Source organism: Lathamus discolor, chromosome 1 (assembly GCF_037157495.1).
Source record: "Lathamus discolor isolate bLatDis1 chromosome 1, bLatDis1.hap1, whole genome shotgun sequence".
Lineage (NCBI taxonomy): Eukaryota > Metazoa > Chordata > Aves > Psittaciformes > Psittacidae > Lathamus > Lathamus discolor.
The window spans coordinates 158,613,145-158,627,125 of NC_088884.1; positions in this window are offsets into that span (position 1 = coordinate 158,613,145).

Genomic DNA, 13,981 nt, shown 5'->3' on the forward strand with positions numbered 1-13,981 from the left:
TCCCTTAGTATCTGCCTCCTGTCCTTTCTCCTTGTTACCTTCTAATTCAGAGACCTGGAAAGTTACTTTTAGATCTAATTCTTCCCTGTCTTAGAAATGTCCTTTGATCAGTTCTGCTTTTCAGCTATGAGTTCTGGCTCAACGCAGACCAGTAGATTTTCAGCTCCCTGGCTAATCTCCATGCACACCACCTCACTCATATCCAGCATTCTGTTTTATGTCCACTTTTGCCCCCCCCCCCCCCTTGTTCTTTTAATGCAGTTCCTCATCTGGAGTTTCCTTCCTGCATTTTCTGTACTACAGAGACAATTACGGCTCTTCAGATCTACTCTCGGCACTTTTTGCCTTTACATTTCAGCTCAGAGCCATAACGGAGTGTTTTCTTTGAAGGATCACTGTTTGTTTTGGAGGGAGGCGGGTGGGTTGTGACAGTGTCAAGGCTGCCCTAAACAGACCAAAGTATGTCCTTGAGATGATTAGAGGCATTTGAGACATTTCCAAGACGACGTAGATCATCCTCTGAGCATGCCAATCTGTTGAAGACATTTGTTATTTGCACAGTCCTCAACTACATACCTAACCCCCATCTTTCATGTGCTGCCTAAAAAGGGTAAGTGCTTGATAGCTGGAAGTGTTGAAGATCTGCCCAAGAAAGAGAATTGGTTGAAAATTGAAAGAGAAAGAGGTTGGAAAGGACCTTCAGGGCAGGGATGCAATAAATGAAGTTAAGGAAGTTTTAAAATCCCCAGAATTTAAATACTTGAATATGTTTTGAGTTGCAAAGGTTTGAAGTAATGAAAAGGAGCAAGATTGAAGCTGAATTTGCACAACTTTTTTTACGTGTCAAGGATGTATTAGAAGCAGACCATGCCGTGCCCATGTTACAGAGCTACTGCTTTGTCTCTGCTGAAAGCAGAGCCCTCGTATACTTTGGGAAAATCTGATGGATCTCCTCCTCCTGGATAAGCCCTGAGAGTTAAGGCAGCAAATCAACATCTAAAAATAAACCTCCTGAGGAGCTGACAGCTCGGACTTGTGTTTCCAAACCCCTCCAGTCATTTTCAATATGTCCCACCCAGTGCCATGGATGGAATTCCCAAGCCAGTTGCTTCCAACGCAGCTGTCGGCTTTACAGCATCCGCCCCTTCTCAGGAGCTTGGGAAGCAGCAGTGCTTGCTCTTCAGCACACCTGGAACCATCAGACTAAATCCCCTTTAGGTGGCCAGTGCTGTTTAGTAGGATTTCAGTTAAGCCCTCATGTAGCGTTATGTCCGTGCTGTATTTTACTGTTCTTAAACCGTAACCGAAAGAGAATCTGCTTTTGGTGTTTCCCAGTAATGTTTTTGCTGTTATCAGCACCAGTCATTTTCCCATTAAAATGGAGTCAGGGGATTTCCAGCTTCTCTTTGCTGTGGGTTTTTGGTCATTTTGCTGTTTGCTGGCCCATGTGTTTTTAAAGGCCTCGTGTATGTGAAATGCGTTTAGCATGTGATGAAGTTACGGTGATTTATCTCTCAAGTCACAGCCATTTGCAATCAGCTCCAAGGCCATCCGTTTGCGTTCCAAGCATGAAGTGGGAAGAGTGTCCTTGTGGAAATGGAGGTCTCCAAGAATTCATATTGTGAATGGCTGTCTTTTTGGTTTTTCCTTTTTCTTTTCCTCCTGCATCCCAGACACTTTTAAGCACCGGATACAGCCCTCATGTTACAAGAAGCACAGGTAAGAGATAAAAAATCTCCACTGTGACTCAAAGCTCACTTTTAGAGGTTTTCAGCCTCTGTAAATTCAAAGGATACAGGCACAGTTTGGCATCATGTACCTGGAAGCTGATCGCAGAGATCTAGATCCCGTTTTACAGAAAAATAAGTGTCTTAAGCCTGCTGAAAGAGCCGTATGAAATTGTGACCGCTTGGATTGTGGCACACATCCCACTGGAGTTTTCATATATACCCTGGAGCAAAATGGGCCATTCCCGTGGGTGTCTTTCCTGACAAACACACTCTGGGATCAAACCTCCCCATGTGGAGAACTCTTCATGTGTTCTGTCCAGCATTGCAGGAAGGAGGAGAAGGTTTCTGATGTTGCCGTGATCCCCAAAGCATTTGGGATTACACATTCATCTGTAATTCATTGACAGTGGAGCTGTCGGTGACTCCCAGTAGTTCATGATGTGTTTGTGAAAGGCAGCTCTGAGTTCAGCTCTAAGCAGACACCAGGGGGTTTCCTTTGCAAGGGGTGTTCACTACACATTGAATGTGGCTGCTCTTAAATCCAGATGCATCTCTCTGGGCCCTCTCTTCTGCTTGTCTTCAGTGACCTAAGTGACAGCTTAAGAGGAAGAGCTCCTCATATATATGTTCTTTCCAATTAAGTGCCTGAGGGTGCATTAGAATAAACCATGGACAGCCTCTGCAGATTCGAGTGTCTGCTGTAAGATTCTTGTGGCAATGAATCCAAGTATCAAAGTGGCTTCATTAGGAGATGCACCCTATAGAAACGCAATGCCGCCCAGAAGAGGTACCTCTGTGTACTGCTGCTCATCCCTCTCCTGAGGTACATACAGGCTGCTGAAAATTCATCCCCAGGAGACACGGGAGGAGGAAACTTCTCCAACCTGTGGTGCTGTTTTGAAAAACTACTTCAATAATCACATCTGAAAATTCACCCCCAAAATCTACTCAGAGAATCACAGAATGACAGAATGGTTTGGGTTGGAAGGGACCTTAAAGATCATCCAGTTCCAACCTCCTGCCGCAGGACACCTTCCACTAGACCAGGTTGCTCCAAGCCCTGTCCAACTTGGCCTTGAACACTTCGCATCTATTATTGTGAGGTTCAAAACTCCAGATGTTGGAAGCACTCTTAAACAGATGCTTCAGCGCAGCTCCATCAGCCCCTGAAATCTCTTTGTGGAGGTAGATTCCTGGGTAGAAAGGGCAATGCTTTGTTGTTGTGATTTGTTCATTTCTCTATTTTTGGTGTGCTTATTCCAGGGGTCTGGACTCTCACAAGTGCAGTGTCTGCTCAGCCTTTGGAGGGCAAGTTTGCCTGCCGTAGCCTTCACCTGCTTGAACGTGTTGGGATAGAAACTGGCCTCACCGTAAGTTAAGTACATGAACCTGAAACAGAAGAATGCAATGCAGTAATGTGCTTTCCCATCTGACAAGCAAAGCTTGTGGAGATGCAGAGTGCCAGCTGCTGCGGTACCAACCCAAACCTTTGGCTTTCAGCGAGATGGATGATCTAAGTTTTTTTCATGCCAACCTCTGCATTGTGCAACAGGAACAAAGTGAGATGCTGAACTGAAATCCCTTCTCAGAACGCCCTTACTGCTCACTGTTTCAAGCTAGGGCTGTATCCTGGCTCTGGAGCATCCAGGCTGTGCTATATGAGCTTTTCTACTGATTTCTCTGCTTCATTTAAGAACTACAGGTGATCGGGTTTGTGGTTCTTATATAGGCTATATTTTCCTTTAATTCCTGCTATATACTTCTGCTGTTTTCCTTCAGGATCTGGGCGCTGTGGATGACAAAGGCACAGAAATACCTCTCCGCAATAGCCACCAGGTGGCAAAGCTCACTCTGTGCATCGAAACTGCGCAGTGAAAGCCCCGTTCAGACAGCGTGCGGTGCTCTCCCTGCGGCTGTTTTAAGCCGCCTCTATAAATATTATCTTTTTTACAAGCTATTAAGGCATATTTAGATACCACACATGGAGAATCTTCACTGTAAAAATCTCTAAATGCTCCCATTCTTAATTGCGGATCGGCCGGTCGGGGTTTAAGCCTGCCCACAGCATTTCAACAACCGAATTCGCCATCGTATCACAGAGTTTGAAGAGGATAGCATGTTAAACAGCCTGGGGAGGCTGTTAATACAGCTGTGTCAGTCCTGGCTCACCTGTTGATCACAGTTCAGGTGTTGTTTCCCTTCTTATATTGGCGACTGTTCAAAGGCCTTGGACCTGTTGAGGACAGAGATTCTGTAAATGCCTTCTTGTGTTTCTAAATATGTAGATGGGTATTTGAAGATAGTTCCTGCTGCAGAGGTTTTACAGGCACAGATATGAAGGCTCATTTAAAAACCAGAGAGCAAACACAGACACACTGGGCATATTCTACAGCCTGGGCGTAGATTGCACTGTTTGTTATCCTGGCTCTATTCTCCATGGAATGCATCCTTGTGCTTTCGCCTACTGGAGGTGTCTCAAGTTACAGATTTCCATCATGGTCTGTTATTTTGTTTTCTCAATAGCTTCCAGGGGCCCTCACAGGGAAGTTTCCAGTTCCCTCCCTATGGTGACAGCAGCGCTTTTGGCTGCTCCCTTCAGACAACTTCCACACATCCGAGCCTCTCCTGCCTTTGTTTTCCTGTTCCCTAACAGCCCTGCCTGCAGCCGTGCACCTTACTGCTTGCTGAGTGTACATTTCTGAGGTAGCAGCACCTCTTCTTCATAGATGCAGGATGTGAAACTCAGTCACTGCACACCTCAGTCCTGTGGTTGACTTAAGTGGCATGGTGTACTCCCTGTCCTTCGGCAAAGGTTCTGCTTGGAAGAGCTGAGACTTTGTTTTGCCCCAGAATGATGTTCTGAAATACCGCGTTTTGGAATGTGGTGGGAATCTCCTGTCCTGGAGCAATGACAAACATGGAAAAAACGAGATTTCCTTTGCTTCTCTGTGTCTCCGGCAGACCGGACATTAAAGTCTATGTGCTTAAATTAGGCGCAGAAACAATGGCAGTAGGTTGGGTCTAAGCAGGAATAGTGGATGCAACGCAGGTTTTCAAACAGCTGTTGATTAATGGCGCATTGGTCTTCTGAATTGAGGGCTATATGTAATGCTATGGAAAATATAGCATCATGCTTGTCACTTGAGCATCATAATGTTCGTGTGGCCATACTGAGGTTCCGCAAAGTATCAGAAGTCTGGGTGTTGTTAACTTTTGAGAACTTGCCTTCAGAATCTTAGTTCTTGTGGCTTCAAGGAATTCTGGCTCTTTTGGTTGGATGGGTTGGAAGCCAGGTTGGATGGGGCTTGGAGCAACCTGGTCTAGTGGAAAGTGTCCCTGCCCATGGCAGGGGATTAGAACTGGATGATCCAACCCAAACTGTTCTAGGATTCTATGAATCTATGATTCTATCATTTTATGTATTGGATCTGGTGAAAGTGTCTCCATTGCCACTACCTGGTGGCAGGAGAATACATTGTAGATGGAAAGATAGCTGGAGGTGCGAAAAGTGCTGCTGTCTGCCCACTGTGGTCTCTTGGATGTCTGCTCAGGCCAGGCCCAGTGCTACTGGGCTCTGTTTCTATGTGCCCAGCAGAGCACTGCACTTGCAATGCTGTGTCAGGCACCTTCCACAGACAGTCTGAGTATGATTCTGTGCATGATAAGAAAAACCAAGCATCCCCAAGCCTTTCTTGTGACATGACAGTTTTCAGCCATAAAACCAGACTTCCTGGCATGTCCTTCAGTTTGCAATAATTTGCTCTGAGGCAAAAGCAAAAGAAAGCCCAAACTTGCTAATGGAATAACAGCATATTTTCCAAGAATGTTAAACATATAAAAATGGTGCTGGAATTACAACCGATTGAGACATTTGTCTCTGATAGACCTGAGAAACATGAATAGCCATGTAATATAACCTGGTAGTCCCAGTTTACAGCAAGGATAATGTATTTGTTATTTATAAAGGATTAATCAATGATTAACAGACATTACAATTAATGGTTAATTGATTGTTGTAGAGTTGGTTCACACATGGCTTGCAGCTATCTGTAACACTGCATTCCTGCTGTAATGTATTTATAGCAGTTATTAATCACGCGCTGGTGTTTTTTAAATGGTCTCATTTTATTCGGTGCAGCCAAATTTTCAATAGCACATCAGTGAACTTGAGTTCTGCCTTCGCATTAGCAATAGGGAAAAGAGGAGAAAGCAGTTAGCTTGGCCTTGCTTTCTTCAGTTTGAGGAACCCATCAGCTGCATAAATTGGAGGCACTATCACATTAGGAAAGCAATTTTAAGTAAAACGTGCCATTTATGGAAGAAGCACACTTAAAGATTTTTGTAATTACAAATATTTGTACTGCTAAGTGAATTGCGTTAAAGCATTTGTTGTTGCTTTATTTCCCTGGAGGACTCTTCTGTAGTGGGAGCTTTGTTATGTTGATAAATGTGACTGAAAGATTTATAATGTACTGATGCATTGTGATGATAAATAGATCTGGTTAAGTAGTAAAGATCAAACACACAATTAAACAGACTGTAATATACATCTTGCTGAGCAAGGGAAAACAATGGTGAAATTGTAAGGATGAATACAAATGGTTTTATGGGACTAAGCAGAAAATGTTTTCTTATGCCTACAAAATGAGGAAATCTGGCCTGATACTTGCATGAACAGACTTATAAAGTGCTTAATCAGATATAAAGTATCTTTAAGATGTTCAGCATTTGTAGCCAATGGACTGGGCTTTCTCTGACCGCTTAGAGCAATAGCGGTGTGCAACAAAGCGTAGGTTAAGCACATCAGCACAGTGTGGGCTTGCTGGGAGAGGAGCCTGGGCACAGCAGGCAGGGCTCGCAGGTCTGACACAGCCCTAAAAGCAACAAAACCACGTTGCACTTGACGCAAAGATTAGAACTGAATATTGGCAGCGCCTGCTCCCATTGTCCCGATGTCCTTTCCTAGAGCCTTTCCCAGCAGAGAGGCTGGTTTGCACTTGGCAAGGCCACAGAGGTTTCACACTTCTTGCTGTTTGCTCTTCCAAATAGCAGGGGAAAATGTGATTCAGAAGGAGCATGCCGGAAAAGGGGAATGTGGTTGAGTCACAGAAATAAACCTTTAACATAAAGACACTGAGGGGGACTTTTGTTCAAACCCCAGAGCAGTTTCCCTGCAACCTGCTGCAGATTGTCCTTGTCCATTCCAACTTTGAATTGCTCTGAAGGGTGTTTTAAGTGAATTTCCTCTGTAGGGGTACCCGTAGCCAAGTCAGTGCAGTAGGAATTTCATAGCTCTTTGTACAGATGCTGTGGCAAAATAACTCCTAGAGGAATTAGAATTAGGCAGCATGTAACAGCCAGAAGAAACACTAATTCTCCTGGATCAACTTTATGTGAGCTCCTACCCTACACAGTGCTTTGCCCACCTGGAATAGCATAAGCCGTTTAGATTCCTTTGCAGTATCTGGGTATTAGCAAGGCTCAGGGGAGAGTCCAAATCCTGCTTCACTGATGCCAACAGCCAAACCCCTAAGCCTTGTGCACACTGGCCAATTATAGTGTAAAATCCTCCTGGTGCTCACCAAGTTCTGCTGTGCCACCAGGAGCCACCTAAGAGACAAAAAGCATCTGCCTATGATGTGGATTGCTGGAAACGTGTTTCCCGAGGATATACATTCCCAAGGATGCACAGCACGACACATTCCAGCCAGCAAACCCGTTATTTCTGATTTATCATGTGCTGCTAACTACTAAGAGCTTTGCACAGCCTCCAGGAAGTCAGGCTCACTTAATGAGAGGCAGGGGCATAGTAAAGGCTTCCAACTTTGGGAGTTTAGGAGAAAAAGGAATGGCCAGCGAAGGTGTTGTGCCCCCGTGTATCTGGCTTCTCACAACCCGAGCTACAGCTGATGCTCAATGCAAAGAGCTCTATAGCAGTTCTCAGAACATACGTGGTTATAGAGCTGGTTTCTCCGCCACAAGAAAACTTATTTCTGCCCCAAAGGCTGCGTGTCAGTGACATATAACAGCCAGAAGAAACACTCATTCTCCTGGATCGACTTTATATGAGCTCCTGCCCTACACACTGCTTTGCCCACCTGGAATGGCATATGCTGTTTAGACTCCTTTGCAGTATCTGGGTATTAGCATGACTCAGGGGAGAGATGTCAAGGACATGCAGCTCTTGGGGCAAGAATAAGTTTTCTTATGGTGAAGAAAGATATTTAGATGCCACTTAAGCCTCTAAATACCTTTACAGATTTGGGCTGTGGTGTTGCTGCAGTCCATAATGTCACTGTCTTTGCATGGCAAGCACCACATCAGAATTGACTGCTGAGAGAAACTCAGCCCGGCAGCCACTGGGTTTGATTTAGTTGGGTTGAGCTGGTTTATGGCCCCTCAATACACGTACTTCTTTCCTTGTTGAGAACCAATGAGTCTGCCAAGGCTGGAACGAATGCAGGAGCTGTCTGGAGGTGCAATTGCAGACTGACAGGGATAACCCCGCTCAACAGGAAGTCGACTCCAAAGGGTTTTGCGATGTCTGTCAGTTGATGCCATCTCTTCGTCACAGGGTTTGCAGTGCAGGGATTGTTTTGGATGCTTGCCTATGCCCAGAAGCTCCTGCGTGCTCGGAACGGTTTCAGCTCTGCGTTAAGGCAATAATTATAATCAAATCTCATGCTCCACCGCCTCGGCCAGTCACCTCTGTGGAGCAGATGGGAAGGGGGCTTGCTTCAGCAAGGGTTTTCCCTCCCAGTGTGCAACTGGCCTGATGTCTTCAGAAGGGGCTTATTTGTTTTTCCCTTTGGCTCCGCTCTGCTTCTCTCATGGCATCAGGACAGGCTGCAGCTGGAAAATCGTGGACTGGGTTTGAAGTGCAGAGAAGGAGAAAGTCATTTTGTCTGCTCCCTGCCTGCTGCTCCTGGTTCCCACATCCCAGCTGTGGGGAGAGCCAGGCTGGGGGCAGGCAGGCAAAGGAAACTGGGCTTTGGGTAGTCCCTCCTGCATCTGCTGATCTCCAGCGGCAGGTCTGAGACCTGCCTCTGGGCTCAGCCTGCTTGGTCCAAGTCCTACGTCCGCAGCAAGCTTAGAACAGCCACTGACCTGCAAATAGGTGTTGTGCTGTCCTGCTGTGCTGGCCACGGCCCTGCGCACGTGCGGGAGTTGCTGCTGGTGTTGACGGTGCTGTGTTGAACTGAGTCATTGCCTCGTACAGCATAGACAGAGGGGCCGACACAGGTTGGGAGTTCAGTGCTTTGGGGGTGTCCCTCAACTCATCCATCCCTCCAGTGTCCTCTGCAAGTTGGGAGTAAGGAGAGATGTGATTGAGTCTTTCTTGCTAGATGACCCCTCTGTGCTTTCTCACCTCAGCGAAAGAAGGAGGAAGGTGCCTGTTCAGCTCTGGTGCCATTGGACCCCCAAATGATGTGTTAGGTCTCCAGAAAATCACGAATTGAGGAAAGAAGTGTCTTTGGGAGAATGTTGCCAGAATGGGGCCAAAGCTGCTGAACTGACTTCGTGCCTTTCTAAAACACCTCCGCTGCCTGTTGGGTGCCTTTCATTGACAGCCTAGGCTGTGTTTTGTGTCACTGGTGTATACTGGTTGATGAAATGCTGGAGATGGAAGAGCACTGTGCAGTCCCCACGTGTGTTTGGTTTCCACACAGCACTCCTAAACCAGTGGAGTTTTATCTGGTTACCAGTGCTGGTCAGACCCAGGCAGGGTAATTCAGCTTGTTCTCGTGGGGCTGGTGGTGTGACGTTGCCCCATGCTTGCAACTCAAGACACAGCCTTAAGACTTGCATGTTCCCTTCACTCACCCCCTTGATGAAAAGTCACAGGGTTTTGATGTTTTATTCTATTTCCAGCAATGGCTGATGATATCTCCTTGTAATGTAGTGTTAGGGTTTTTTTTTCCCCATTTTAGTTCATTAGAACAGGAAATGACATGTAAATGTTATGTGGAAGAGCTGCTGAACGTTTGGATTTTTATTGCTCTCTCATGATGCATCTTTAGTCATCACTGATTATTTTTCTCCCCACACTTTTTCTTCCTTCAGGGCCAGTGAGGCTGCTTGTGGCTTCCTGCATCACAGTAGTTACAGAGGTTGTTGCTGCGTCCCGTTGTACCCCAGGACTGCTGCTGAGATGTTTGTTCTCTCGAAGGTGATTGCAGTGGTTGCTGGTTGAGTGAAAACACAAGCTCTGTGCAGACTCTTCTCCCAGATTTGGGATCTTCACCAAGCTCATGACGGTGTTTTAGGTCTGGATCCTTGCCTTATTCACATGGGTCTCTGATTCACAAAAGCTCTCTGTGCGTACAGGAAAGGGGCAGGCAGCACCCACGTGACACAGAGGACCATATCTACCCAGTGACTCAAAAGCCCCAAACTTGGCAAAGTCTTTGCAGACTTTGCAAGCCCTTCGGTGGAGAGCATCCCTTCTGTAAACCCAGAGAACCTCCTGCCCACCACATTGCCCAGCCACCAGGGTGATGTCCTCACTCCCATCTCTTTTCCCATCACCCAGCTTACACCCTGCAACCTCAAAAGAAGCATCTGATGGGCTGAGCCTCAGGGGTGGGCCTGATGCAAACACCCCCAGGAGCCGTTTACATAGAGGTCTATAAGCTTACAGCATTGTTAGCTCTCCCGGCTTCACTGGCCAGGAAAAGCTTGTGGGATCTTGCGGTTATTCCAGCGAGGAGGAGAAAATGATGACACCGAGGAGGAATGCAGCTCCCAGCCAAGGCGGTGGGCACGCTCCCTCGCTGCTCTCCTCTGGCACGTGGTCCCCACACATGTTCACACCCGGCTGCCAGCCTCCTCCTCCTCCTCTCCCACATTCTCCCATCACCATCTCTATCCCCTTCTCCTTCCTTATAGACCCATAGGCTGCCCCACACGTGTGCTCCCCATGTGTTTGGGATGGGGGGAGAGGGCTGCTGCTGCGTTAGCTGTTGCCTTCCTGGAGGAGATCAGCTATGCCTTGCTCTTTTCTTGAGCAGCGTACAGAAGGCTCACATCTGTGCTTGCAGAAGCAGCTGTCTTGATGAATATTTGCCCAAATCATTACGCTATCTAGCAGTTAGCCTGCAAAACAGGCCCAGCACCATTTGTATGGTAATGGAAGGCTTCCTCAGAAATGTTTTGGAAGCAATCAGCTAAACTAATAGGATTTTATGTAAACGAATCTCTTCCTTTAGATCGGGGTGGTTGGTTGGGTTTTGTCTCATTCTGGAGAGGAGGGTGAGGGCTTTTTAATAAATGCAAATTGATATTTCAATGAAAATGGAAATGAGAGAAGTTCATCGTTGGGGTAAGATGCTGCGACTTTGCTTCGTGTGTGGTGCTCTGCGTATCCCTCAGCAGCAACACTGAACTTCTGAGGTGCTGAGGCATGGTGCACCAAGCGGAAAAGCTTTCTTCCACCTTCACGCTATAGTGAGACATCAGCTGGGTTGTACGTTTCATTACCCCATCAAAGATGCGGTTTCTGCAGTCCTGGGCCTCTGCAGAGGGTTGTGGCAAGTGGTCACTGAGGAGGCTGTGGATGAGCAGGCTCAGGCTGCTGTTACTGCTCACTTCTGCTGTGAATCATAGAATCATGTAACGGTTTGGATTGGAAAGGACCTGAAGATCATCCAGTTCCAACCCCCTGCCACGGACAGGGACACCTCACACTAAACCATCCCACCCAAGGCTCTGTCCAGCCTGGCCTTGAACACTGCCAGGGATGGAGCACTCACAACCTCCCTGGGCAACCCATTCCAGTGCCTCACCACCCTCACAGTAAAGAATTTCCTCCTTATATCCAATTTAAACTTCCCCTGTTTCAATTTGAACCCGTTACCCCTTGTCCTGTCACTACAGTCCCCAGTGAACAGTCCTTCCCCAGCATCCTTGTTGGCCCCCTTCAGGTACTGGAAGGCTGCTACGGATCAGCAGCTCTGGTGCTCTGTAACTCCAGCTTTTCGTACCTCTCCAGCAGGATTTGAGAAAAGGACGAGAAGCACTCAGAAATCTGCTCTATGTCCTGTGCTCAAGGCTCTGCTTTTAAGATAAGTGCTTCGCACTAGGAAATTGCTCACTGCATTCACTCCCAAGGGCTTGTGCTGCAAACCCCAAAAGCTTTCTCAGCAGGGACACAGCCGAGGTAACTTTCTTGGCGTTGGTCCTGCTTACCTCAATAGAAAAGGGCCTGATATGTGACAGCAGATTGTCCGTGTGGAGTGTGAGCTGGCTGAGTGCTGCAGTCAATCATTCAGCTGTTTCCTTGTCTGGGTGAAAAGGAATGCATTCAATTAAACTCTCACAGGTCTGCAGACATGGTGGTACTGCTGGAGGTGCTGTGTAAGGGCACACTGGCCAGTAACACATCCAGGAGGGATTCAGGTGAGAACCACTCACCTTATGAAGCGGAACCTGATTTTGGAGCCGCAGGGTTTTGGGCTTGTCCTTCCTGTGTAGCAAATGATGGCCCATGTATGAAGCAGGAGCTGTGATGAGTCTCCAAGGCCTTGGAGAGCAACCTCCAGCAGCAAATGGGCAGCAATGGACATAGAATCATAGAATAGTTCGGGTTGGAAAGGACCTTAAGATCATCCAGTTCCAACCCCCTGCCATGGGCAGGGACACCTCACACTAAACCATCCCACCCAAGGCTCTGCCCAAGGCCTTGAACACAGCCAGGGATGGAACATTTATCACTTCTTTGAGCTGGCGGGATGAAGAGCCCTGTTGCACGATGCTGTTTGAACTTGTTAACGGTGTAAAAGTGTCAAACAAAAAAGCATGCGGGGAGTGGTGTAGGAGGAGCTGTTTTCCTCATTCACTGTTAGGCGATACCAGCAAGGAATGCAAGCCGCATTTGCACACCAAGGTAAACACACCGAGGTGGCATGTGGTCCCTTGGAAAGTCCCAGACGTCTTGGGTGGGTGGTGGAGAAAACAAGGGCTTTCCTGCAGTGCTGGACTTGCTGTTGCGGGCTGCAGTGACTCTGGGTGTAGCAGCAGCCGCAGAAGCAGGAGGCAGGCATGCATCAGGAGCGATGTGTTTCCATGGGTGGCTGAGGGAAGCGAGTAGCAAACAGTGCCTTATCACAGGAGCACAGATCTGAATCTCTATGGCCTGCCAATGTCTTTGTTCAGGTTCATGTCCTGCTGTGCTGCCTGCAAGCTGCACTGTGGGCCGCTAGCAAATTGCTCTCTACAGTCCTGTTTGGAAGCTGATACATGAGGTCAGCTCGAGCTGTGCTTGTAACCCACCTGTAAGGACAGGCGTTCACCCACAGTGTGCTGGCTCTTATCGCAAAGTTGTTTTAAGACAAACCTTCCTCCTTCCAGCTACTTTTTCCTGACCCTTCCTTTGTGCCAGGACAACCGTTAGTGGTGCTATCCTGTATCTCTGCAGTGCTTTGGGGTAAAAATTCTTAAAAGCAATAATTTTGGGGGTTTATTTTATAGCTGGTGCAGAATTCCTCCACCGTAATTTCTCCGGTTGAGATGGATCCCCTCAGTGACCTCAGTGTGACAGAAAGACCTTGCTGAAGTTTTGGTCATGTGCAAGAAAACAAGGTCTAGTCAGTGTCCTATGATGTGAAAACAGAGATCTGACCTATAAATATGGCTGGTGAGTTATTAGGCTTGCTTGGAAATATTCAAGTTTTAATCCAACAATAGAATCGACTTCACAACTAGGAAAGTAAAATCTAAGATATTAAATGGTCCTTTCCAACCCTGACTGTTCTATGATTCCTAAATATGCATTTATTCGACTACTTTTTCATATTTGAAACTCTGTGGAACAGGATAAGCAACATCAGAGGAAAAAATATGTGTTTTTACAGAGTGTGATCTCTTTTGAACCTCCTTAACTGAAGACTGTCCCAAAAGACCAAGAGAAGAGCGAGGCGCTGTGGTGTTCCACATTCCCGGTTAGATGCTTTCCAGATCTACTACTGCATTTCCAGGCATTGCAGATAACACCAATTAGACTATTAAACTGAATATTGAAACTGTTACATGGTTTAAATGCTTTGTGAGTTTGTCTGGGTTACATTAAGTTTATATGAGCAAGAAGTCATACTTGAATTACAAAATCAAGTAGCTTTTGCTTTGCCTGACATCTCAATCTGCTCCTGGAGATGCATTCACTGGGTCTTGGAAAGTTTGTTTAAACAATTCAGTCTCTGGCAGCTATAACTTTATAACTTTTTTGTTTATAGCATTTATTGAACGCCATAATC